This window comes from Dama dama, chromosome 9, assembly GCF_033118175.1.
Source record: "Dama dama isolate Ldn47 chromosome 9, ASM3311817v1, whole genome shotgun sequence".
Classification (NCBI taxonomy): Eukaryota; Metazoa; Chordata; class Mammalia; order Artiodactyla; family Cervidae; genus Dama; species Dama dama.
Genome location: NC_083689.1, coordinates 48,399,680 through 48,424,946, shown reverse-complemented (window position 1 = coordinate 48,424,946; position 25,267 = coordinate 48,399,680). Strand labels below are relative to the sequence as shown.

The window sequence follows — 25,267 nt, the reverse complement described above, 5'->3', positions numbered from 1 at the left end:
TCATCTCACTCTAGCATGCGTTAGTATGTATTTCTAAAAACATGGATTTTTAAAATATTTAGTTAATTAATTTGGCTGCACCAGGTCTTAGTTGCGGCATGTAGGATCTAGTTCCCTGACCAGGGATCGAACCTGGGCCCCCTGCATTGGGAGCATGGAGTCTCAGCCACTGGATCACCAGGGAAGTCCCTGGACATTTTCTTAATAACTGCAAAGCCATTATCACTTTTAAAAAAGTGAGTAATAATTCCTTGATGTTATCTAATACCTAGCCTGTGAAGCAGGTACTCTCATTGTCCCCATTTTAAAGATGAGGAAGCAGAGATTCTGAGAGGACCAGTAACTTGACCACGTGTTACACAGCTTGTTAGTGGTGGGGATGGGATCTGAACCCACAGAGTCTGACTTGGGAGCCCACCCACTAAACCATTCTTTCTGATTCCCCAATTTCCCTCTCTGTAAAGTGAGGACTACTTCACAGGATAATGTATGTGTGTACCATGTTATTCTTACTTCTAACAATAACAATGAAAATATTAATGAAATAAAACAATCAGAAGAATTAATGTGATGTTGATATGACAGCAAAAAAATATGACAGTTAAAGGAAATTAAGGTTTGCTTCTTCCTCACTCATCTCTCAACTTATGCTTATCTCATGTAATCTTTAACCCAATCCTATGTTTCCTGATTAGCAGCTTCATTCTACAAGTGAGGGAACTAGAGGCGCAGAGGCAGGAAGGGCCTTTCCAAGGTCAGGATGCTGGTAGCTGACAGGAGCAGGATTTGGAGCCAGGCTGGTCTCTCGGGGATGGCAGACATCCCTGGGGTGTGTCAGTGAAGATGACCTTTACTGAGGGCTCCAGGTCATTCTGCTATCACAGGGAATGTGTCAGCTGGGATTACTACTTGCAAGCAACAGAAATCAGCTTTGGGAATTTGGGGCACAGTAGAAGTTGTAAGGATTGTAAGGGTATGCGAGGCTCACAGAATGGACTGGAAGGAGACAGCCAGGCAGCCAGGCTGGAAAAAGATGAACGTGAAGTCACCCTAGGGCCTGGAAGGCAGCAACTACTCAGAGGTCTCAACTGCCATCCCCCCAGCCGCCACCACTGCCAGCTGCCAATACACACCCTGGGGTAAATCCACTTCTGCCTATTTCTGTGCTTCCACCCAGAGACCCAGGAGAGAGCAGTCAAGGATCCCAGCCTGGAGGCACAGCCGCTGCCCATCATGGCTGGGAAAGCACGGCACTTTCCTGGAGGGTTCCAGAGCGCTGGGCGGTGCCAGGGCTTTTAAAGGAGTGAAACGAGGGAGCTGGAGGGGATTCCCCAGAGAAGACTCTGTCGGCTCTGGTTTTCACACTGTAATTTTGCTTTTAGTGCTTGGTGTGTGAGTCACATGTGAAAGTCTCTTGTTTTTTGAGGCCTGTGTCTGCTGCTGCTACCTCCTTCAGAGCAGCTGCCACCTCTAGGTAGGAGGCCCAGTTCTTGGGCAGGATCCCCCGTCTGCCACCGGGTGCTCCAGATATGGGAGCACAGCATTAGGGACTGTCATCGTGGGGCCTGCTCTTGGGGAGGGATTTTCCATCCTTTGCATCACAGGCAAATGGATGCTAATGTTATGCAAATAAGTGAATGCCCTCACCACCCAGCTGGGTAAGATGTGAAGGGAGGGGACTTGGCTCTGGTTGGCTTGTGCCCTCCAGAAGATGCTCGCTTGCCCCAGCTTGCCCCCAGGGAGAGCCTTGGCTTTGGGCAAATTTGCTGACACCACCTTCTCCTAGAAATGTGCCAGGGGCACTGCTAGAGTCTGTACCCCTGGGCACTTAGTACTTCCTGAGGGGCCTCAAATCCTTGTGAGAAGTAGGTAGGGCATAAAATCTACATGAATACAGGCATCCTGCTGCTGCCATTTGCTCCACCTGTGGTCCACACACAGGGCTGGACACAAGGCCTGCTGGATTGGCTCAGGGCCACAGGAGCTGGGCTGTACCAGCAAGGCCTGGGAGACATGGGGCAACCCCCTTCCCCCTGGGCCTAAGCCCTGGGCCTGGACAGTGGCTTCTCGTGAGGCGAGGGAGGCAGTTGGGAAAGGCTGACTCCAGAGAGGGGGTGTGAGGGCTGTTTAACAGCGGGCAGAAGCCTGGAAACTTCCTAGACATGATACCCTGCTTTCTGCAGGCTGCGACAGGTAGTTCAGATGAGAAGACAAGCCAGTGGGGTAAGTGGAGAGGAAGGGAGAGAGAGGGACCCCTGTGGGCCTTCAGGGCCCTGAGAGATAGGAGGGCTTTAACTTCTGGGAACTTAAAGGGCCGACCCCATCGAGGGGCAGTTCTATGGTGATCAGATGGCAAGCCAGAACAGTCCGCTAAACCAAGCCCAGCCAGATGCTGGCTGGTCCAAATTACAGTCTCCCCAAAAGCCCTACTTCTAAGAGTCTGGCCTCAGCCTGAAGCACTCCAGGCTCTGGTCTGATAAATTTCAATGAATTCTCTCTTTTCTGCCTGTCTGTTTACTTTCTCTCCTCCTCCTCCTTTCCTTTCCCTCTCATGCCTTTTCTCCATGAGGTTCCATTATTCCTTGGCCTCAGAATTTTATCTCCACTGGGGCAGCCCTGGAGGGTCTCACCTTCCTGCTCATCATAGTGTAGGATCTGAGTCTGGAATCCAGCCTGGCTTACTTCCTGCTCCTGAATATACATAGACCCCAGACTCACAGGCCCTCAAACACAACTTGGAATCCAGTGCAACCCGCCTGGATTGTTATCATTATGGACCCAGACTTGGCCCGTTTGGACTTGGCTCCCTTGCCAGTGCCTCAGTCTGTCTGGGTGAGCCTCCAGGCATAGTCACCAAGGCTTGAACCCTCTACTTATGCAGCTGCAGATAGTTTCAAGGATGAGGTTGGGCTGAGCAAATGCGAGAAGCCTCGGATGCCTGGGGCCAAGGAATTTCATGTGATGGAGATGGGGCTGGTGGTCAGGGCCACACAGGGGATCATCACCTGTCCAGGCACAGAGGATTGGAGGGTCAGAGGGGAGCAGTGTCAGAAGCTGGCAGAGGATTGTCCAATAAAAGAAATCCTTGTGTTGGCAAGACCTGTCCAACTTGTCCCATGAGGGTACCAGTAAGAAGGTACCAGTGGGAAATTCCCCAGGAACCTGAGCCCCAGTTGCACGGAAATTAGACAATTACCTCCTTGATGGCTGTGACCTTCAAACACACATGGCTGCTGCTGTCCCCCTACCACCCAGAGGGGCACCCACTCACCAGCAGCCCCTTCACCATAGATGGGGGTGTGTAGAGTGGCAGAAAACAAGCGCCCTTGAGTCACTGGCATGACCTCTCCCTGGTGACACAAGGGGGCTGTGGGTTCCTGAAAGAGGCGGCTTCCCTATGCCCGTGCCCAGCTGCCACTGGAAACACTCCTTCACCATGTCATCATCTGGAGATTTATTAAAGGTTTTGTGTTGTGGCTGTTCTGGGTGAAGCTCTGATCTTAAAAGCTTTTTTCTCTGCCTGGACCCTCAGCAAGTTGCCCTAGAGATACTTTAGAGGCAAAACCAGAGCTAATGAGCCTGGCTGTGCCTTTGTGATCCGGAATGTTTTCCATTCTGAGCCCTTAACATATAATTAAAGATTACTTAGCATGGACTTTTTCTTTTATCATAAATTAATTTCAAAACCAAGTTCTAAGGTTAAATAATGATTGTATTTGTTAATCAATCCAAACTGGGTTTCCTTCTAGAAGAAAACCGGATGTCATTGTTTAAATGTTGGGAATGGAATATTTGAGAATTTGGGGGTTTTGCTGATTGCAGTGATGTTAAGGGTCCTAACGGTGCTGATATGTGTCCATGTCTTTTCGTTAGACAGGGATGGGCTTTGTGAAGAGGTGAAACTGGAGATGCTGATAGGAATACGAGCTGGGAGCCATGAACCTCCAGCTATGTTTTGGGCCCAGGAAATTTACAGCTCCCTTGAAGGGGACTGTCGGCTCCTTGGCCAGGCCTCAGCTTGCCTGCTGGGGAGCCCATAGGTGTCTGCACAAACTCGGAGAAGTGGATAAGGAGGGCTTGCCACTCAAGCCATACGACAGGTGAAATCATCTTGCAGTGTCTCATGGTGCCCTACCCCAGTCTCTCTGTTAGAGAGATTTCTGATGTTTTCCTCAGAGTTTCTCAGGCTTGGCACTATTGACATGTCAGCCAGATAGTTCTTTTTTGTTGGGGATTGTCCTGTGTGTTGTGGGATGTTCAGCAACATCACTGACCTCTACCCTCTAGATGCCAGGAGCACACACCCACCCACCCCTCCCCCACTGTCCAGACACCGAAAGTGTCTGCAGATGTTGCTGAGTGTCCCCTTGGGGACAGAATTATCCCCAGTTGAGAACTATGGAATTAAAATATAACACACGTTCATGGTAGAAAATGAGAGAAAAATGATCTATAATTCTAGTACCCAGAGTTAACCCCTTTTAAGGTTTTTTTGTTTGTTTGTTCATTTGCTTTTGGCTGAGCCATGTGGCATGAAGGATCTTGGTTCCCTGACTAGGAATGGGGCCCTGTCCCTTGCAGTGAAAGCTCGGTGTCTTAACCAATGCACCACCAGGGAAGTCCCCCTTTTAAGGTTGTGACATTCTTCCTTCAGACTTTGTTTTTCATGGATGTACGAATTTTGGTTTTTTTTTGAACCCAAGGCCATATGGTTCACTGTTTTGTCACTTGCCAAGCCATGAGCTGCACAGTGGATATTCCCCTTCATCTCCAGATCTACTCTACTGCACCTCTTTCCAAGCTCCGTTAGCAGCATCCGTCTTCAGCAACGGTGAACTGGAGGGCCTGGAAGAGTGGTATGAAGCCCATCAGGATCACACTTTAAGCTTTCAGGGTCTGGGGGATTGATATCCTCATTCACCAAGAGGTGATGTGGGGACTGACCCCATGCACACCTAGGCACCATCTACCAACGAGTCACCCCAGACCCGTTCCTACCTGGCCCAGAGCCTGGTTGTGCTCTGTTGGGCTTGTGTTTTGATGGGTAGGGCTGGCGGAAAGCCCGCCTTACAAGGAGCGGGATGTAGGGTGGACCAAGGCAATCAAAAGCTGTCAGGTACCAGGCAGCAGGTGGAGGAGGGTTCTGAACTTGTGATGGATTGTGGCCCCTTTGAGCATCTGATGAAAGTAGAAGCCTTTCTCAGGAAAAATACCCACATCTGCCTGGTTCTGCATCTAAGTCCAGAGCCCACAAACTAGGAACTTCTGAAGGCAGTGGTTTTCCTGAGGACTTGTGATCACCTAGATGGACATATATTCCTCTCTTCTAGGAATATATGTCCAGGCCCAGGGCAGGCTGTGACCTCAGCCCTCCCCATTACACAGGGCAGGGTCTCCTTCATAGAACAGCAGTGTCGTTCCAGGTAACAGATGGATGGATGGATGGGTGGATGGATAGATGCAGGCATTCATGGATCTGGAGAACTGGGACTAAGATGCTGATTAAAGCTAGCATTTGCTGAGCCTGTATCATCAGCCAGGCTACTCACCTGGTGTGCTTGACTTCCAGTCCCATGGAAAGGAAGGTACTGTGATTATAAGTAAGTTGACATTTTCCTGAGCTGGAAACAGGCTGAGAATTGTCCAAGGACATGGAACCTTGGGAGTGGAAAGCCCGAATGTCCATGCTGTCAACCTTGATGATGTGTTGCATGTATGGAGGGCAAGATGGTGTTGCTGGAGCTGTGAAAGGTGAGTGTACCCTGACCCACTGGGAGTTTTGGCCCTGGGCTATCTTCCCAGCTTGGGGCTTCCCTAGGTGGGTCAGTGGTAAAGAATCTGCCTGCAGTGCAGGAGACCTGGGTTTGATCCCTGGGTCAGGAAGATCCTCTGGAGAAGGAAATGGCAACCCACTCCAGTATTCTTGCCTGGAGAATTCCATGGACAAGAGGAGCCTGGTGGGCTAAGGTCCATGGGGTCAACTGAGCATTCATGCATATCTTCCCAGTAAGGATCACGGTTTATGCTTAGAAGCAGGAGGCAGAAGAGTGGGTGAGAGGGCTGGAGTGGAGGGAGGGGAATCAGCCTTTCGTGGGCATGGAGTTTGAGTGTGGAAAGATGAAAAAGTCTAGAACTCCATTGCAGAACAATGTGAATACACTTAACACTACTGAACTGTACACTTGAAAATGCTTAATATGGTAAAATTTATGTTATGCGATTTTTACCACAATAAGAAAATGCAGGGGAAAGAAGTCAGTTGTGGAAATCTGAATGCTGGAAGAAAAGAAAAGGAGAATAATGCTTCCAGCTCTGGCCTTGCCTCTTTCCCCTGAAGGTGGGCAGCTCCCCACCCGTTTCTCCATCTGAGCTCCTAGGGGTGGTCTCACCATGTTATCTGCAGGAGTCTAATGGGACCAGAGAGAAGCTAGCAATTTGGGGGAAATCTGTGAGAGGGTGGCACTTGGACCAGCCTGGGGGCTGAGAAATGGAAAATGTGCACCCCAAGGGAGCTTTATTTTATTTTATTTATCTTTTGAAAAGATTACATAGGTAGTAGGACAAACTTCACAAAGTGCAGATACACAGTGAAAGTTGTCTCCTTTCTACCTCCTCCCCTCCCCCATCCCTTCCCAGAGATAGCTATTGCCACCACTTTCCTTTATATCTTTTCAGAAATAATCAACGCTCCTACAAGTGTATTTGTAGGCAATTTTTTTTTCTGCCATAAAAGCATATTAAATATATGGTCCTGCATTCTGGTTTTTTTCCACCTAACAATAGATCTTGGAGATTGCTTTGTGTTAGTATAGAGATGGCTCTCTGTCTACTTTAATAGCAGAATAGTATTCCACTATGTAAATGAATCATATTCAAATGGATCGGTCTCCTTGTGACCATCACTTGGGTTATTTTGGATATTTATGGTCATAAACAATGCTGCCGTGAATGATCTGGCACATTCACCATTTCACACATGGGCAAGTTATTTGTGGGCTGCTTCGCAGCTGTGGAAGTGCTGGGTGAAAGAGGATGTGCATTAGTGGCTGTGATGGCAATAACCAAGCGCTGTTCCCTTGGGGTAGTTCCCACTCAGAAGAGTGCAGGCCCTCCACTGCCTCACCAACACTCAGCGTTATAAAATGTGTCAGTCTTTTTTGTTCTGATGGGAGAAAGATGGCATCCTGTTGTAGCTGTGTTTCTCTTATTATCTTCTCATATGTTTAAGAGCTGTTTTTTAAGTTTTTGTTACTTCTCTGTGTCCTTTGCCTGTTTTTCCTTTGGGTTGTTAGCCTTCTTACAACGAGTTTATTGGAGTGCTTTTTTTTACATTTAAGAATTAAGGTTTTATTCTAATGAGAGTCCACCAAGATTTTAATCCAGGGAGTGACATGATTTAACTAGCGTTGTTAGAAGATCTTGTTATTATTATTATTTTTTGGCCATATGGCATCCCAACCAGGGATGATCAAACCAGCGCAGTGGAAGTGCAGAGTTTTAACCACTGGATCATCACGGAAGTCCCTAGAGTGCTTCTTGAACTACAGGCGTGTGCCTGTGATTCACACGGCGGCTTTTTAGAGAAAGAGCCCGTGGGTTCTTGGCCTCTCCCTGCCTCACGTCTCATGCTAATGGCTTGGGTTGGGCTCCTGGAGGAACTGGCTGGGGCCAGACTCTGGGCTGAAGCAGTCTCCAGGAAAGGAGGAAGTGAACTCCCTGCCCTGCATTGCGGACAGTGAGGGCTCCCCTCAGGACGTGCCCTCCCATCAGCCTGGCTCCATCTAGGGTTGCTGCATGTGGCCACCAAGCTTAGCCCGCCCAACGCTAGAAGACATTGTTTATGTGGACTGTCACATGAATGGTGACCCCAGGAATTCTGAGACGTGGTGGCCCTATTGGTCCAAGTAGAACCAAGGGTGGGCGGCTAAACTGGTCCCTACTTTCCGGTTGTTGGGAAGGCCGTGTGACTTCCTAAGCACGCAGGACTGGGCAGGGCCAGTCCATAGCCAGGTGTGCGTAGACCTGCATGCAGGTAGGACAGGACAGCCACGTGCGGTGTCTGTGTTATCACAGGCTTGGCTTCCTTCAGAGTCCATTAGCTCCCCAACGTAGCAAGCTGCCCTGGAGGGGAGTACCCAGGGTCCCCTCCCCTTGAGGAAAGGCTCAGTCATCTCTTGGCAGCAGGGAAGAGGGCCCTCATCCCTACTCCCCCCAGAACTATGTGGGTACTGGCCCCTGCCCTGCATGTAGGCCTGTTTTCTCCTGTCCAGATCCAAGCTTTGAGCTTGATGTGAGGAACCCTGATGGGAGATCTGGAATGCTCCCTGCTGTCTGCTCTGAGAGGTCTGAAGACACTTCTGTCTGGAAGATCTGGTCGGGCCTTGTGAAAAGACATCACCAGCTACCTGGGCAATTATAGGTCTGTCGGACTTGGGCTGAGGTGGGATGCTCAGCTCTGCCTCAACCTAGTGTTCTGTGGCTGGACCTGTCTCCCTGTGAGGGCACTGGACGCACAAGCAGATTACCATGGAAACACTCTGGGAGCACCACTCACATGGGACCCCTGTGTCTGTGCTGGGGACATAGACACATGCATGTGTGTCTCTTGTCCCCATGCGCATCTTGCTCATCACTGTTCAGTACCCCCATTATGTGACAATCCAACTTGATTAAAAGTAACAGGCAGCGATCTTGCCCACCCTTGGAAACAAATGGCGTCCTTTGGGGCATTTGGAGTGGGTTCCATTGACATCTAACTTTGCAGGGCCACATCCAGTTCTATCAGGTGAGGAGCACCTATGCTCCGATGACTCACGAGCATTCAGGTTGCCAAAGGCCAGGGCAGCTGCTGTTCCCAACTACAGCAGATTGCTGGTAGATTTACGAATCCATAAGTCACCTTTATTCCCTAGAAGGATGACTGAGCATTAGATTGAAAGAGACCTTTGCTGCAGATGTCTTTGGCAAACCCTGGTCAAAACTTTTAGCCACATAAGGAAACTCCAGCCACTCTGCTGGTTCCTGAGAAGTTGTTGTTCAGTCACCCAGTCGTGTCTGACTCTTTGTGACCCCATGAACTGCAGCACATCAGGCCTTCCTGTCCCTCACCATCTCCCAGAGTTTCCCCAAGTTCAAATTCATTGCATCAGTGATACCGTCCAGCCATCTCATCCTTTGACACCCTCTTCTCCTGCCCTTGATCTCACCCACTGTCAGGGTCTTTTCCAATGAGTTGCCTGTTTGCATCAGATGACCAAAATACTGGAGCTTCAGCTTTAGCATCAGTCCTTCCAGTGAATATTCAGAGTTGATCTCCCTTAAGACTGACTGGTTTGATCTCCTTGCTGTCCGAGGGACTTTCAGAGTCTTCTCTGGCACCACAGTTCAAAGGCATCAATTCTTTTGCATTCTGCTTTCTTTACTGAGAAGTGCTAAGGGCCAAAAGCAAGAAAGACTTGGATGCAGATCTGTGGTAACCTACGCCCCAGAAGTAAATTTACTGAACTAGGCAGCAATGCTGCAAATATAGTATCTTTCTTCTGTCCTCATGGGGGGCCAGTGGAGGTTGGTGGGGGGGCACTGGCAGGAGTGGGAATATCTAGAACCAGAGAAACCTGCACATCTTCTAGATGAGGCAACAGATCCAGAATGATCAAGATGTTACCCTAGGTTTTAATAGCACGTGAGGGGCAAATCCAGGACCCCAGCCTTGGCCTTCCATGCCTGGCCCCCGTCCTGGAGCCCTCCCACACACAGCTCTCTCTCCAGAACAGAGAGCCAAGACGGTGACTCACAACCCACTTGGCAGTTTTGCTGATAAATTTTTTGTTTTGAAGCGAGAGGTTCTGCCTCTATTAAAGTCTTTAGGAAATTATAGTGATCTCGACTTTTTCAGACATGTTTGAATTACTCACAGTCTGGAATTCCCAGGCAGAGGGTGAGACCCAGAGAGGCTGCACAGAAGTTAGGGGCTCAGATCTGGGGTTGGATGGATCTGAATTCAAAATCGCACTCTGCTGCTTAGTAATTGTGAGCTAACTGCTCTGAGCCTCAGTTTCCTCACTGGTTTTGGTAACGAACACCATGATTTTGCTGGAGTTGCTGTGGGACTAAATGAGGTTGTGAGCAGAGAAGGCGTGGCCCCTGAAGAAATGGATAGTGGAGTCATTCCCTGTCTGAGCTGGAAGGCTGGGGTCTTGCTCAGCAAGCACAGAATAGGCCTGTGCTGAGACCTTATGGATCACGAGCAGGGCTGCCTCAATCCTAAATGCAACTCCAACTGAACTGGGGCCGAAGGACTTGCCCTCTCCGAGGCTGTTTCCCTGAAGGAAGAGTGAGTGCAGATCATGACAGCGCAGGTCTGTTGCAAGGACCTGCATGTTCAGCACTTAGAATTGCTGCCTGGCATACAGTGGGGCCCATGGATGATCATTTCATCACTGTCCCTATTCTTGCTACCTGTGTTTCCGGCAGGGCAGCAACAGCTCATGCAGAGGTAGTGGGAGAGTTTCCATAGCTCTGTTTCTGCCAAATATGGTGTGAATTAGAAGCTTCTCTTGTTAGGTTTGTGGCTAAGCCTTTGCCAATGCTGTTCCATTGCTAAGAAGTCCCTTACTTCTCCATCCCTGTCTCTTAGCATCCTTCCAAGGGCCTAGCCCACAAGGCTGCGGGAAGAATGGGAAGAACTTTCCTGATCTCTCCAGTCTGCAGCCTTCACTGAAAGTTCAACACATATTTAATGAGTGTCCAACACAAAGCTGACACTAACTTCTCCATTCTTTTCCCCCAGTCCATTTCTGTACTTGAACTCTTAAATATTCCACCTTATCCTGTAGCATGATTTTTCTCTCTAGATTTTAGAAAGCCAAGGGTCTTATAAAACTGCGTAGGGTTTGAGTTGGTACCCCGGCAGCCTCTGGGTCTTTTCTGACTTTTCTCCTTGCCCATAGACTTACCCAAGGGGCAGATGTGTCTGTCCCCTACCCCCAGCCAATGGCAGATGGATCTGAGCATGCTCAGAAGGATCAAGGCGGGTACCATCACCCAGTTGGGGATTCAAAGCCCTTGAGAGGTAGCCCCCAAGGAAAGACGAAAGCTTTAAATTGTTATTGTGTGTCTTCTCTCCGTGGGTTGCATGGAGATCAAAGTCTGAAGGAAGTAGAAGGTTGCTCTCTGACAAAAACACCATATTTTTAGAAGCGCTTGGTGGTTTAGGATGTTTGCCCCAATGCTGCCTTTCAGTGGCAGGAGGTGGGGCTGGGGGCGGAGGCCGAGGGATGGGACCTCAGAATGAGGGTTGGTGGGAGTGGGTTTCCTGGCAGCAGAGGGCCTGAGGGTGGAGGCTGAGGGGACACTCCATCATCACTTCTCTTTCCTGAAGAGCCCCCAGACCTGATACTTGGGGAGTAGGCAGGCAAGGGGGGTGCCTGTGAGGCCTCTGGCTCCATCTCCTTTCAAAGATGGGAGCACTAAAGCCGAGAAAAGGAGTAGAGAATTGGCTAATTTCCACCTCCCCACTCCCTCCACGCTTCACTGTCTGGGGATCTGGGACGTGCACACATGAAACCGTTAAAGAACAATGCATGCATTCTGTAATCAGTGCTAATTGGTGTGGTTCAGAGGAGCGGGGAGCAATGGCAGGCATTTGGGGGCAGGACATCAGTGGGCTGTTGAACCAACTGCTCACGAACAGCCCATGGAGAATTGGAATAGCTCCCGGGGTCTGGGAAGGTAAACTGTGGGTAGGTGAGAGGATAACCTCACAGCCGTGGGCAAAAGCTGGGAGGTGGAAACGCCTGAACATGGGGAATGATGGGAGACACGCGGTGGGGGCAGGGGCTTGACAAGACAGGAGGGGGCCTCTTTGCACTCCCGTTGCTTGGAGCCTACCTCACGAGGTTCTGTTGAGCCTCATTTTCAATGGTGATGGGGAGAGGTGAACTGGCTACTCCCCACACCCAGAGGGGAGCAGAGAGACTGTTGGGGGGCTGCCCAGCCCACCCCACCTCTCTCCAGGGCCCCTACCTTATAATCAGGGTGGCCCTTCCTTAATGTTTATGCCAACATCCCAAACAGCCAGGCTGGGATGGTGAACTATAATTTATATCATTTTTCATATGGGTTATAGGCTCCAAAGGCTCAGACTCCTTCAAATGGGAACCACATTGAAGAAGGGGTAAACCAATGTTAAGAAATCTGGTCCCAGGAAGCCACCTGCTTCCCATTTGGGATGTGCCTGGGTTTATTGTTTGCTTCCAAAGCCCAGCTGGATTTGAGAGACGGCAGGGCAGCCATGGATCACTGCCCTTGCCAGGCGTCCGTGCGGAGGCTGGGGTGAGCCTCCACTCTGAGCTCTCGGAGCCTCTGGCATGCCCCCACGTGGAGCTCTGCAGGGGAAGCTGTGTGGGAGCATGCTCTCTTTGTACTCACATGTCCCCACGGAGCAAAGCCAGCTGGAGACAACCGAGTCTGGGCAAAGCCCCACGGCCTGTGGGAGGCCTGGCGCTCCAGGCTGGTTTGGGGGAGCAGGGTCTCTGGGCCTCCCCCAGCCCCTGCTTCTTGCAAACCGAGAGGTAGGGCAGCAAACAGGCCAGGAAGCTGGCTGCAGTGAAGATGAATGAACTGAAGCTCCTCACAACAACACGGATAGATCTTAAACACGTGGTGTTGGGCGAAAGAATACAAACGATGGACTCCATTCATACATGGTCCCAAACCAGGTAAAACTACTCTGTGGTGTTGGGGATAAAACTAAAGTTGGAAGGGGTTACCCTGGAGGTTGGGCTAATGGTAACCTTTAGTGAGGAGTTTGGTGGTTGGGTGAGGCAAGGGGATTCCAGGCAGCAGTCCATGTTCTTGCTGGGTACAGGAGTATTCTCTCCAATCATTCATTAAGCTGTACAGGATTATGCTTTATGGACTTTCTGAGTGGGCTATTTTTCACAATAAAAAAGTCTAAGATGGGGACTTCCCTGGTAGTCCAGTGGCTAAGACTCTGTGCTCCCAATGCAGGGGGCCTGGGTTTGATCCCTGGTCAGGGAACTAGATCCCATATGCTACAACTAAGACCCAGTGCAGTCAAATAAATAAATTTTAAAAAAGCCTAAGAGGGAATTCCCTGGCAGTCTACCCACAAAGTGGGTAGAACTCTGTGATTCCACTGCAGAGGCATGGGTTCAATCCCCAGTTGGGGAACTGAGATCTTGTGTGCCGTGTGATGTCGCCAAATGAAAAACAAAACCGCTAAGAAAACAAACCCAGGGCGTTTGACGACTGAACCAGCACTCACTGCCTTCTCCTCTCCATCTCACTGTGTCCTCAGGGCCCTGAAACACCTCTCCCTCTTCTCTTCCCACCTAACCCCACCCCATGAGCGAGCGGTCAACCCCTTCCCACTTGTCCCACCCTAGCCTGGCTCAGGCCCAGGCCTTCCCTCATGCTGATGGCATCATAGGTGAGGGGGAATTCCTGATTCCCAGAGGGCTCTGAAGCCCAGGGGGCTGCAGGGCCCCTTCTTAGTAGCCCCTATCTACTCTGGGCCTAGCCCAGCCCTGGGCCCTGGATGGACAGGCACAACTTTCCTGGCTCTGAGTGGTCCTACCTGGCCCCTCACCAGGTTAAGGGTGTCCAGAGCTGCCTGGACTTCCTGCCTCAGTTCTTGAGTGGATGGGTCAGAGGAACTCTGAGGATGACCTCTGGTAGCGGGTCTGACCGGGCAACTTCAGTTTTCTCCAGTAGCAGGTCTGCCCTGGCAACTTCAGTTTTCTCTGAGGGATGCCTTGGGGGGATCCTGGGTTCACTGTGAACCAAGAACATTCTTTAGAACATGCATCATTTTTGAAGAAAAAAAAAATCTCTGATCTTCAAAGTTCTGTTTGCTCTTTTAAAGGGAGGCATAGGAGAAAACGAAAAATGTGGGGTTGGGGTTCCTAGGTGGGAGAGGCAGGCTCTGGGGACTGACTTCCTCCTCACTTGTAATTTCTGGGAGCAGATGAGTCTCCCCCCAGGGCACCCAGGCCTGGGGGGGCGGGCAGGGGGCTCTTCCGCAGACCTTTCAGGTGAGAAAACTTTCCATTGTTGCCTTATCTCGCGGCAATCCTTGCCTCGCTGCAACCACAGGTGTGCGCAGATCTGAGGCCCTGATCTGTTCCACTCGCTTTGTGCCAAGCAGAGCCGGGGACGCGAACCCCGGCATGAAACGGCACCCACAACCGCAAGGCCCGGTGTGCGCCCTCTGAAACTGTAGGTAAAGACAATTACCGGCAATTTCCACAGCACGAATTGTTTTCTGTTCAAAGGCCATGAAGGCATTCTCAGCAGCAGGCCCAAAATATAGTATTCCCACCACATGCCGCCCTCATAATGTGTGATAAAAGCTGTGGTCTCTTTGTCCCGGCTCTTCCTTTTAACAGTCACCCCTTCAAGTCTGATGTTGAAACTGCTTTTTTCTTAATGTGTACTTTGATGGCCCAGATAACGCTCCATGATAAGGAACTGCCTTCAAAACCACTCACTGTACCTCGTGCTCACCAATAGGATGCGCGTCACAAGAGAAAATCAGGCGCCCGAACTTATGAGAAGTGGGATAGGAATGTGCTGAGTCTGTGAAATTCTCCTCTCTGCTGCCTGTATTGAAGATTTTGCAAAGAAAAAAAAGAAGCAGGCACCGATCAGAAGAGGAGAAAATGCTGGGCCATGTCCTAGAAAGAGCTGGTTCTCCTTGGCAACAGTTGCCAAGACTCTGCACTCAGGTCCATCAGTTTTCCTTAAAGGAAAAGACTCTATGAGGCTGATGTTAATTGGCCTGGAGAGCTTGGTAATATCGGAGGTTTCCTGGGGGAGTCTTGAGGTTCTAGTCGCATGAGGCACTGCGTCTCCCATGGTTGAGTGTAAGCTCTTTTGTTTGCTCATTGGTATTTGAAATCTACCAAGGGCTTCCCATGCATGGTTTTCCCTGGTAGCTCAGATGGGAAAGAATCTGCCTGCAATGCAGGAGACCCGGGTTCAAGCCCTGGGTTGGGAAGATCCCCTGGAGAAGGGAATGGCAACCCAGTATTCATGCCTGGAGAATTCCGTGGGGCCGCGAAGAGTCGGACATGACTGAGCAACTAACACTTTCACCACTTTCACTAAGGGTTGCCCACACTGGAGTCATTACCTCAAAATCGGAACAGGCCCTTGTGTTGTGTAAACAATGGTTGTTGTATTTTTTTTTAAATATTGATTTATTTGGCAGCACTGGGTCTTCGTTGTGGCATGTGGGACCTTTAGTTGTGGCATGTGGGATCTAGTTCCCTGACCAGTGATCGAACCCAAGTCCCTGCATTGGAAGTGTAGATTTTCAGCCACTGGATCACCAGGGAAAGTCACAATGCTTGGTTTTTTCAAAGCATTTTTCATGTCCATATCTCATCTCCCAACCCATGGAGAAGACTGACATCAATATGGTGGCCAGCACAAACCCCAGATAAGCTCAGAGTGACTAAAGTGACAAGGTCGAGAAGGGTTTCTCAGTGGAGGTCTTATAATCGTGTTTGCAAAATCCAGGCATTTTCAAAGGCTTCTAAGCTTTGGGCTAAAATCAGTGGCTTCCCAAATCTCTTGGGAGAGACCATCTTGACTTCGTTTCTGGCTCTTGACTTCATTTTTCACTTTGCCTTGTTCCCAGGAACCCAGAGATCCCCAGCCTGCGAAGCAGAGGGATTAGAAATGGCTTGGATCAGACAAACTGAGGCTTGAATCTGGTTAACCAGCTGTGTGACTTTTGGTGAGTTACTTTACCTCTCTGGACCTCTGTTACTCCATCGCGAAAATATAGGTGTCATGGTGAAAGCGCTTCAGGGTCCTTAGTAGGCATGACAGTCTGTGATTTTGTGATTCTATGAATTACCCTGAATTTGCATAAGCATAACATCTTATAGGTTTCGAAGCACTTTCACATACCTTTTAGCAGTTCATTTGATCTCGGCCACAGCTCTGTGGGGTAGGCAGGCAGGCGTGCCATATTTTCACATCCCCATTTGAGAGATGGAGAAATCGAGGTGCATAAAGGTTAAGTGGCTAGCCGTACGTACTCTGGCAAGCTGGTGCTGGCCAGGACCTGAGCAGACATGTGGAGATTTCTGGAAGGTCTCATGGACAGCCCCTTCAGTCAGGGATCCCGCGATATCCTGGTGGGACGAAGAAGCGCCAGAGCTTCAAGGTCTGGCTCAGAGTGCCGGGCCCTCTGGGCCTCCTTATCATGTGCAGCTCCAGTGGCTGGATCAGACAAACTGAGACCCACACAGAACAGCTGGCAGCATTTTAGGAGATGCTCTGGGAGGCAGCTACGAAGGCCTTTCCGGGGCAAAGGCGGGGGAATCACCGCTCTGGCAGACTCTTCCTACCACAGCCCCTTTCCTATGTGCCTCGGATCACACAGGTTTCCCCTACTGGAATCACCTCATTCCTCCTGCAAGTCAAATCATTAGCTATCCTCAAAGCCCAGACCAAAAAGTCCTCCTTTGAGCCAAGTGCTCTGCATACACTTTCTTATTTAATCCTCTCTGTTGTCTCACCTATAAAATGGGAATAGAAATACCCACAACCAACATCATTTATCCCCCAGTTTGTAGATGGGGAAACTTGGGCTCAGAGGGTTAAACTGCATGCCTGGGGTCACCCACCTGAAAGGGGGCTGGAGTCTGGATTTGAACCGTATGACGTAAAATGCTCACAGTTGTAGGCATCATGCGGCACTGACTTCTTTATACCTTTCACAAAGCACTTGGGGAGCACCCCTCTGTCCTCTGAGCATTCCATCCTCGCTGAGTGTGTGTTCCATGGATCTCACTTGTCTCCTCCTATGGACTCTGAGCCTGGCAAGTCAGAGGTTGTATCCTTTTTTTCAGCACCATCCACTCCACACACCTGCCGGGCACATAGTTGGCCTTGGGAAGCCCTTGCTAGTTGAAGGCTCAGAGTGAAGGCACCTGGTGTGTGGAGGGGGCCTGTAAGCCTGGAGGCTGCCTTTCTGTCCATCTGCTCCCACAGGGCCAGGCTACTGAAAGCTCCAGTGCTCTCTGGCCTAGCACTTACAGGATGGCATTGCAGTAGGTTAGCCCAGTTTGTTTTTTTCACATTGCCCACAAACTTGCTCCTGATTCTTTTAACCATATAGAATAATGTGCTATTTAAGAGACAGGGTCAAGTTTGGACACTCTGTCCCCTATCCACTGTGTGACTTGGGGCAAGTGACTTCATATATTTTGTGAATCTGATTCTATCCGTCATAAGGTGCACCCTATTTTATGCCCCAATAAGAAAGGAAAAAACCCCTCCCTGCCAGTTAAGCTATGTTAAGCCATCAACTTTAAGATATATCTCAATTTCAGAGATATTAAGACTTGTCTAGACACTTCACACAAAAAAATTCAAATGGCCGATAAGCATGTGAAAAGATGTTCAACATTGTTAGTTGTCAGGGAAGTGCAACTTAAAACCACAGTGAGATACCACTACCATATCCAACAAAATGGTTTTAAAAAAATCCCAAACTGACTATATTAGGTGTTGGCAAAAAATGAAACAACTGTATTGCTTCTGGGGACTGTAGAACCACTTTGGAGAATAGCTTGTCAGTTTCTTGAGAAGTTAAACATATACCTGTTATATGATCCAGACACTCGACATCTAGATATTTACCCAGAGAAATGAGAACTTATGCATACAGTGACTTTTGCATGAATGTTTATAACAAACTTATTTTATAGTAGCCCCAAACTGGAAACATCCCAAATATCTACCAGAAAGTGAATGGATCAACAAATTGTGGTACATCCATTCAATGGACTGGTACTCAGCAATTAAATGTAGTTAACTATTGCTATCTGTAGCAACATGGATAAATCCCACAATGATTATGCTGAATGAGGAAATTCTGATAAAAGAGAAAACATATTGTATGTTTTGACTTCTATAAAACTCCAGAAAATGTAAAGGAATCTATATTAACAGCAACTATGTCTGCGGGTGCCTAGGGCTGCGGTGGAAGGAGGGAGGGATGGATTATGAAGAGGTATGAGGACTCTTTGGGGGGGGATGGGAATACTTGTTAAGTTGCTTGTGTGGGTATAAACAGGTCAGAACGAACTCATCGTACACTTTATTTTTATGACTATTTATTGATTTATTTTTGGCTGTGCTGGGTCTTCATTGCTATGTGGGCTTTTGTCTAGTTGTGGTGAGCAGGGGCTACTCTCTGGTCGTGGTGTGGGGCCTTCTCACTGCAGTGGCTTCTCTTGTTGTGGAGCACAGGCTTTAGGGCACTCAGGCTTCAGGAGTTGTGGACCCCGGGATCTAGAGCACAGGCTCAGCAGTTGTGGTGCACGGGCTTAGCTGCTCCTTGGCATGTGGTGTCTTCTCACATCAGGGATCGAACCTGTGTCTCCTGCATTCACAGGCGGATTCTTTACCCCTGAGCCACCAGGGAAGTCCCATCGTACACTTTAAACGTGTACCCTTTATACCTTAATAAAGCTGAACAATATGTGCATTTAGGAAAGCATGCTTTCCTTGTCTATGACCCGGGAAGCTTGTTATGAGGCTTCAGTGAGATAAGACATTAGCCCAGGTTGTGGGGCTTTACCTCTGCAGGTGTCTTACGGCTTTTATTTCACCATGAGGTCCCTTTAGAGATAGAGGCCTGGGGCTGGGACAGGCTGAGGACCCTGCCCAAGGTCTGATGGGGAGTTGGTACAGTGCAGGCCAGCATTCCCGGTCAGAGTGTGTCCCCGGCCTCATGTGTCATGCACTGGTCCAACCTCAAACAGAGAGAAAGGAAACAGTCCCAGTCACCAAGGGCCTGAGAATGGTCTGGCTGACAGGAGCCAGGGCCACCGGTGACTGTGACTTGAGAAGCCCTTGGCAATCTGATGTTGAGTCCTTCTCGAGGGTGACTGACTGCACCGCGCAGGGTGGGTGTCGCTCACCCTGCCGCCTGCCCCTGTCAACGCAGTGGTCCTTCTACGCAGCCTGCGCAGGCCGGGCCCCAGGTCCCCTGCCAGCGAGTGATTCAAAGCCACTCTTCACAGAAAGTGTGAGAAGCCCCCACCGCAGGCCGCCTTCGCCTTCGGGGCAGGCCAAGATTCAACATTACTCACAGCTTCCAGTACCTGCCTGAGTTCAAACAGGAAGCCTGGTTTTTCCTCTCGTGTCAACAACAGCCTTTCTTTCTCTCTTCTATTCTGGCCTCTGCGTTGTCTTGCGGAGAGGGTTTTTTGGGGGTGAAGGTCTGAGGCAGCAGTGGGCCCTACCAGCAGATGCCTCAGCCAGCACCTCCTTACCTGGGAAGGCCTGGAAGAGGGTTTTGTGCCAGTAGGCTGTGAAAATGACCCAGCTCATCTACGGCTTTGTAAACCCAGGGAGCACCTAGCCAGGCACATAGTAAGCCTTCCATTTATTTTTGTTCAACTGATCTAGATTGAAATGTACTGCATGTCACCGAACAAATGCAGTTCCTCCTAGGTTCCTGGCTCAACGAATAGCCTCCACCTGCTCCCTTGGCCCAGACACGCTGGAGACACCACTCTGGCTTCTCTGCTCCCTCATTCCTCACCCTGAGTGGACACCGAGGGCACTGGTCCTTCTTCCTCAATGTTCCCAAATCCACCCTCCTCCCCACACTGTCTGCGGTGGTTCCTTTCCGGCCCCTGTCGCATGATGCTATCACTTTCTCCTCTGTCTCCTCTGGCCCCATTCTATCCACAGACCACACAGTGGCCAAAGCCATCCTTTCTAGATACTTGAGGGACCACACCACAAATGGACCCTCTCTGCTCACTATCCTTGCACACGCTATGTGGCACATCTAAGCCCCTCCTGTGGTCTACAAGGCCCATCTCTCAGAAAGCATCCTGCTCCCAGGACGTTCTCTGTGCTGAGAATACTCAGCCACTTGGGGTTCCCTAAGCAAGCTGTAGTCCTCCTGGCTTCCTGAGATTTGCACAATGTTCTGAGCAAGCCCCTGCCTGCCCCTGCTCTCTCCCTTCCAGTGCAACTACTTCCACCCTCTAGCTGAGTTTCCATCCACCTCCCTACGACCCATTCCCCTTCGTCTTTCCTGTGGAACAGTGAGCTGATTGCCCTCCTGTGCACATGTGTGTGTGTGTGCAGCTTTGGTTTTGCATGCATCACCCATGTGTATTTCCAGCCTCTGAGGGCAGGGGTCCCATTTGGCTCTGTGTGTGCAAGCCAACCTAGCCTTGTTGGATCAAGGCGAGTCCAACATGGAGCAGGCTCTCGGCAGGTATGTGCTGAATAGCCATCCCTCTGTGCGCTTCGTAATCTCAGGAGATCTGATTCTAGAAACAGCTGGCACGTCGTAGTGACTCCGCACTTCTCCCTTGCCCCCCTGCCCCAGGCTCCCTGATACAGCTTGCTTTATAAGGAACACGTCCCACGGCCCTGATAATTAGGGCCAGGGGGAAAGGGTCTCTCTCTGGAGGGAATTTCTATGGACATTGAATATCTTTTGTGTCCTTCTCTGGCTTTAGCTGGAGATCTGACCTGTGGTCAAGGCTGGAACACTCAGATGACCGTATTGTATTTTTTGCCAAGTTCTGAAGATAATATTCCTGGATTCCCAGAGAAAAGGGCCTTCCTGGGTTGGATGAGTGCTAGGAAGACAAAAGGGAGGCCTAGCTCTTCTCCCTGGTCATTGTGGAAATCAAATGAGTGAATATCCATGAAGTTCTTAAACAGACATGGACACACGGTTAGTGCCATAGGTCGTGATGATGGTGATGATGATGATGGGGGTCTGTGGGCATCCCATTGTGGTGGGAAGCGGACTGACCCAAGTATACAGGGGACAGGCCCCAAGCACTGGGGCTGGCCACACACCCCTCTCTCATGAGGGCTAGGCTCTGAGAGGGTTGAGGTTGCATCTGACACGTGCTAGATGCTCAGTTCGTTGAGAGGAGTTACAGGTTTTGTGTGTGTGTTTTTTTTAGACCAGGTGGTGGTAAAGTTTTTTCCTCCTGTGTCAGGGAAGGAAGACTTTATGGGACAATTGGGAGTAAGGAGGTTTAAGGATGAATGTTTAATCTCTTAAAAGGAGAAATACTTTATGTATTTATTCATGAGGGTAGTGCTAATTAGTAGTAATTATTTTCTGGTCATTAAGTCAACCCCCCCCCCCCTAGAATTGTTAGGTACCCACACAGACCCAATTTGGGCTAAGAGCAAGGAAACTGCATTTTTCTTTTTTTTAAACAACCTGATTCAGCTCCCAGAGGGTCAGGTTCTTGTCTCTCTTGCCCTTTCCACCTCCTGCACCTAATGGCCTGGGGCTTTGGATGGGATGGTTTCCTGTAGAGGCCATCTGGTCCAGCCCTCTGCCTCAGGAATGAACGTACATGGTCACCCTGGAGGAAAGGCTGTGTCTTGAACCCTTTGAAGACTGCCATGCTGCAAGAACTCTCGGCCTGGGTCAGGAATCTCTCCCCCACAACACAGCTCCTCTTTGGACCTGAATACCACTGCGTGCCAGGTTGTGCTGGGTGCTGGGGAGAGAGCAGTGAGCCAAACCGACTCCACCCTGTTCACACCAGGGCTCAGGGGCCAGGAGGGGAGATGGGGAGACAGACATTGCACAAGCATGAGACATACATAAACATCATGGTAACATGTACTGAGTACAAAGGAAATGTCCGAGATGAAAATGAGGCTGACCTCAGCAGGAAATGACCTGGTCTGAGGGACTCAGGAAGGCCTCCCTGAGAAGTGGGTGTTCAGCAGAGATCTTAAGTGAGTGTTGGAGTTATCTGGGTGAGTGGGGGTTTGGGGAGAGAGCGCAGCAGGCCTAGCAAACAGTGTGTGAGAAGGTCCTGGGGCCTGTTGAAAGACAGAGGGAAAAGGGGCTGCTTGATTGAGCAAGGTTACAGGGGATCTAGAGGAGAGGCAGGGACCCGCCCATGAGGGTGCCCTTAGCTCTGTCTAGGTTTCCATGGGAAATGAGCCTTGGGCGGTGGACAGCATGTGTGAAGACTATCTCATACCAAATCTTCATTCATCTGCTTGGCATTCCCTCCATGGCCCACGATTCTTTGCAGGGTGGGGAAAGCATTGATCTTCTCCAGGTTTCTTGAGAAAGAGGAGCCGATAGTTCTCCCACTGCTCAGTGGTTGGGGTTAAGGTTGCTACAGACACCTTACAGGTTAGGTTGACCAGGCCTAACCAGCAGTCCCTTGGGCAGCAAACCCCGTGCCTTCCACTTGCATGATCCAGCACTTCCTCCTTCTCCTCCAGGTGCCCTGGTGACTGTGAGCCAGCGTGGGACCTCTGGCATCTGATGTCTACCCAGGCTCTGTGCTGACACCAGCTTACAGGACACCCCCACCTCAGTATGCTTGCCTCTGGAGTTAATTTCCTTTATCAAATCAGATTAACTTCAAAGTTTTTATTCATTCTTTTAATTGACTTAATGCTTCATTCTTCCTAATTAACAGATATTGGGAAAGAAAATAAACAGTATGGTTAGAACTAGAGTTCTCCCATTCGAGGCCCCTCCCTGGAGGGTATCAGTCTTTTTCAATGCATCTTCATTTATATGTATATAAATACACAGACAGATAATTTTGTTTGGTGTATGTTGGATTGTTTTTAAGTTTTGTTTTTTTAATTGAAGTATAGTTGATTCACTATGTTGTGTCAGTTTTTGGTGTATAGCAAGTGATTTAGTTATACATATATATTATTTTTTGTATTCTTTTCCATTATTGTTTATTACAGGATATTGCATATAGTTCCCTGTGCTACACAGTAGGTCCTTATTGTTTATTTTCTGTATAGTAATGTTTATCTGTTAATCTCAAGCTTCTAGTTTATCCTTCCCACACCCTCTTTCCGATTGATAACCATAAGTTTATTTTCTACATCTGTGAATCTCTTTCTGTTTTGTAAATAAGCTGATTTGTATCCTATTTTAGACTTCCCATATAAGTGATATCATACTTATGTCTTTGTCTTTCTGTCTGACTTAACTAGTAAGATAATTTCTATGTCCATCCATGTTGCACAAATGGCATTATTTCATTCTTTTTTATGTCTGAGTGATATTCTGTTGTATATGTATTCTCATCTTCTTTGTCCATTCATCTCTTATCATAGTTTCTCTGGATAGACTTAGGAGTAAGATTGCTGGATCCTACAGCAGGTCTATTTTTAGTTTTTGAGGAACCTCCACACTGTTTTCTCTAGTGACTGCATGTCCTTTTTTTAAAAACATAAGTCTGAGTTCTTTGTTTTATTTACCAACTTCCTTTTTCACTTAATGGTACATCTTGGAAATCTTGGCACATCAATATATGCAATCTTACAATGTTCCTTTTTAATGACTGCCTAATATTCCAAAGTATATATTCCTATGGGTTTTTTACTCATTCTTTCACTGATGAACATTCATTTACATTGTTTACAGATTTCACTATCACAAGCAAATCCTTGTAGGGGACTCTCAGTCTAGCTCAAAGCAAGGCTATCTGTCTTAATTGGTGATGAGATTTCCGTCAGAGAAGACATTCAAGTAAAAGGTGAAATAGTGTCTTCTTCAGCCAAGAACAATGATGCTTAAACTTTCCTGTGCATGAGAATCACCTGAAGAGCTTTTAAGATACAGATTGCTGGGACTGCTGGGCCAGACCCCCAGAGTTTCTGATTCAGGCGGTCTTGAATGGACCTGAGAATCTGCATTTCTAACAAGTTCCCAGGTGAGGCTGCTGGTTTAGGAACCTTAATTTGAGAATCATTGCCTCAGGATGGCTGGTTTCTCAGCCTCCACTCACTTACTTGAAGAGTCATCTCTCCCTTGGAAACAATGTTCAGGAAGAATTCACTCTGGGCCCCTCCCTCTACTAGGAAGCAGGTTTTCTACCTAGCATCCCTCTGGGAGGCAGGGCCCTTCAGGGCTCTGGTAACGGGTCCAGAGGTCTGGCAAGCAAGGCTGTTGGGCAGATGTTCCAGCTGGGGCTGTGAGCCCCAGGGCCTCTTGACTAGACACAGCCTGCAGCACCAGACTTTTCTGGGTACCACCCCCCCCCCCCCCCACACACACACACACACTCTCGACCTCACCCCATTCTTCCCTGCGGAGTCTAATGAAGAGCTGAGAGTGGCGGTGAGCTGTTTACACAGCCTGATTGGGAAGTGCTCTGGGGTTTGCATAAAAGAAACAAGTGGAGACCACATCCCCAGAGAGGGTCTTCTAAAGGTCTTGAGGTTTCAGGACCCCAAGGCGCTCTTTGTTCCCAGCTGGACTGCAGGAGGTCACACTGTGGTTGGGGGAGAGCCTCTCTGGGGTGGGAGAGGGGAGACCCGGCATCTGGACCCTAGGAACTAAAAAGCATCACCCTTGTCCGACCTTCCCGGTAACTTTTTGAAGAGGACACTTCTGTGCTTAAAGGTGGTCAAGTTGCAAGTTGAGAGTCAGACCCCCATGGGCATTTGGCCCATACCTCCTCCCAGAGCTAGATTTTGATACCCTGCAGCTCACCAGGTTCCTTGCTCTTTGACCCCAAGTTTTTTGTCCATTAGCATCAGCAGTCTGGCTCACCAGAAGGAAGCTTCCTCTGAGTTCAGTGTTCGAAGGTAATAGAAGGGAGAAGGGAAGATGCCTCAGCCACTATGCCCCAAATCCACTGAGAGGAATGGGAGAGCTGCTCCAGGCCCCCCTTTTTTATGGGGGCAAAGTTTAGACCCAGTTCTCATCCCAGGCAGGAATGTCAGTTGAGCCTGTATGCCGCACTACCTTGGATTATATTTAAGGTTTTGAATATTCTATCTGATTTGGAACCCTGGCATCTAGCATATGGTAAGAGTCTAACATATCCTTCTTGAATAAATGAACAAATATCTTAGACGGTATTTGCAGGATGGGCTCAGGCTTCACATCCCTTGGATGTGAGGTTAGATCCTAAGGGCAGCTATTCAGCTATTCAGCACAGTAGCTGTGAGGTGCCGGGTCCCATCACAGAATCAAGCTCTACACAGTCTTAGATATGAAAGGGGCCCTGGGGCAGCTCTGCCTTCTAAGCCGGGCGTGCTCTGGAAGGGGCTGACAGCACAGAAGAGTGTGGAGAGGTGGACTGGCTTCCGGCTTCCCGGGATGGGTGCTCTCAGGGCGCAGCGGAGGTCTGGTGGCGTGCACTCGGGGCAGAGGCAGGCTCTGTCCAGGGTCCCATCCCCCCTCCACCCGCCTTCTCTTGCAAACTCTGCAGTAATATTGGAACTG

General features: G+C 49.3%; 1 long non-coding RNA gene across 1 annotated transcript in view; it reads left to right on the top strand.

The window, feature by feature from the left end:
* Positions 1-22,634, top strand: part of LOC133062382 (uncharacterized) — a 37,859-nt gene extending 15,225 nt beyond the window's left edge. The window contains exons 2-3 of the long non-coding RNA XR_009694154.1: positions 15,668-15,766; positions 22,288-22,634. This is a non-coding gene — a long non-coding RNA (uncharacterized LOC133062382). The remainder of the gene's footprint in view (positions 1-15,667; positions 15,767-22,287) is intronic.
* The last annotated feature ends 2,633 nt before the right edge of the window (positions 22,635-25,267 follow it).